At 68.7% G+C, this 2,298-nt stretch overlaps 1 protein-coding gene across 2 annotated transcripts in view; it reads right to left on the bottom strand.

Moving 5' to 3' along the window:
• GRAMD4 (GRAM domain containing 4) overlaps window positions 1-2,298 on the bottom strand; it is a 41,984-nt gene that overhangs the window by 20,992 nt on the left and 18,694 nt on the right. The window lies entirely within an intron of this gene.

The raw sequence follows: 2,298 nt of genomic DNA on the forward strand, positions 1-2,298 counted from the left end.
CTGACTGTTCCCGGGGCGGGGGAGAGTCCTGGGGGGGCTCCTGACCATTCCTGGCGGGGGGGGGCCAATTCCTGCAGGGACCTCCTGTACTGTTCCTGGGCGGGGAGAGTCCCGGGGGGGCTCCTGACCGTTCCCAGGGGGGAGAGTTCCTAGGGGGTCCTTCTGCACTGTTCCCAGGGAGCAATCCCTGGGGGGGGGCCTCCTGCACTGTTCCTGGGGGGGGGGCAAATTCCTGGGGGGGGCCTCCTGACCGTTCCGGGGGGCAGGGGGAGTCCCTGGGGGGGGCTCCTGCACCATTCCCGGGGGGCATGGGGAGTCCCGGGGGGGGGTTCCTGACCGTTCCCGGGGGGGGAGAGCCCCTTGGGGGGGCCTCCTGCACCGTTCCCGGGAGGCAAACCCTGGTCGGGGGTACCACCCAGGAGCACCAGACCCTGTCTGTCCACATCAGCAAATCCTTCGCCCTCCTCAGAGCCCCTCCCCCACTCGGTCACCCACAAACATTTAGGGCATGACAGCTGGCTGCGGGCAACTTCTTCACTTCTCGGGGGCTGTGCTAAGTCCTTTGTGACCCCTACTTCCCAACACCTGTGTCACAATAAGATGCAAGAGTCCCCCCGAAAATCCTAGGCCGTCCCCCTCGGGCCTGCGGCTCGTGCACCTCCACGTCACGCTGGGAACGGCTCTCTCGTTTCCACACTGGACCCACAGCGGACTGGCTCTCATCACAGCCCCAGAGGACACGGGGCTCAGCCCACATCTGCCCCCGGACGCCAGCCCTCACTTCTCAAGTTCCCCATCATCTCCGAGGGGGCCGCCGCACACAGGTGTGAGGGACAGAAAGCCTGCCGCCTCACCGGGCTGGGCTCCCCACACCCAAACTGGACCCAGGGACCCGGTGAGACACCCCGACCGCTCTGCCGGGAGAGGCAGGTGCAATGGGGACGCGGCCACAGCAGCCCCCGTGGCCCGGCCAACGACGCCGCCCCCCCCCCCCCCCCCCCCCCCCCCCCCCCCCCCCCCCCCCCCCCCCCCCGCCAGAGAACATGTCCCGAAGAGAGTCTGCTCTCCACGCCGACGGTGCGGCCGCGGCCAAGGCCAGGATGAGCCCCCACGGGCGTCTGCTGCGGGCTGCTGACCCCGCCTCTCCATTTTAGCAGACAGTTAAAGTCACGAAGCGAATCTGCTGAGGCCGAGGCCTGAGCGAGACGGAACCGGAGCAGTGGGCAGGCCGCGGCCGCCCCGACAGACGTGTGTCCCGCCGCTCCATGCGGGGGCACTGCATGGCCTCGGGCACCAGGACGCCTGAACGGAGAAGTGACCCACACCAAGGCGGGCCCCTCGGGGACCCGGATGGTAGGAATAGCCCAGTTCAGGGAGTGAGTCGCGGGAGGCACATGTGAGCAGGTAAGGGGCGCCGAGAGAGAGACGGGGCCCTGTGGACACGGGGAAGCCACACTTGGCTCGAGTCCAGGAAAGTCATTCCTGAGACGCAAAACGTGACGACTCATTCACCAAATTCAGAGGCGCGGCCCGGAGCCGGGGAGGAGCCAGGACCCCCCGAGTCTGACCGGTGGGGGGAGTGCAGACCTCCGCTGCCTCTCGATGCCGGTCACGGTGAGACTCTCTCTGGCCTGGGGCAGAGGGGGCCAGGGACAGGGAGGAGCTCAGGGAGACCCAGACCTGGGGACACAGGGCTGAGCCCGAGCCCCCAAAATTCAGGCCAAGGTCAGCCCGGCAGCCTGAGGCCCGGGCTACAGACTGGCCTGCGGGACGGCCCTGTGTGAGCAGCAGGGCACTCTGTCCACACGGCGCACGGCAGGCTGAGGGGCGCGGGGTCGGAAGACCCTCCCGCCTGGAGGGGGCCTGCCCGACCCCGGCCACACCTCCCGCCTGGGGAGTTCCAGGCTCCCCGGATTTCGTGAAAAGCACTGAGGCTTGCTGAGTGCCAGGACCTGCTCGCTCGGTAAATATTTGCAGGGCAGAGACTCCCGCCACGCGTATAACCCCTGGGATCCGCCCTCCTGGGGACCACACGCCAGCACCAGCCGCCTACCATCCCCTCTGGGCCCCTCCCACTGAGACCTGCTGGGAGAAAGTCCCGCACAGAGAGAGGACCTGAGGACATGCCACGCCAGCCCTGCAGGGAGTGGTCCCTCCCGGCTCCCACGCAGCCACGTCCCCCCCCAGTCCTGCCCCACGCAGCCACGTCCCCCCAGTCCTGCCCCCACGTAGACACGTCCCCCCAGTCCTGCCCCCACGCAGACACGTCCCCCCCAGACCTGTCCCCACGCAGCCACG

Source organism: Suricata suricatta, chromosome 10 (genome assembly GCF_006229205.1).
Source record: "Suricata suricatta isolate VVHF042 chromosome 10, meerkat_22Aug2017_6uvM2_HiC, whole genome shotgun sequence".
Taxonomy (NCBI): Eukaryota; Metazoa; Chordata; class Mammalia; order Carnivora; family Herpestidae; genus Suricata; species Suricata suricatta.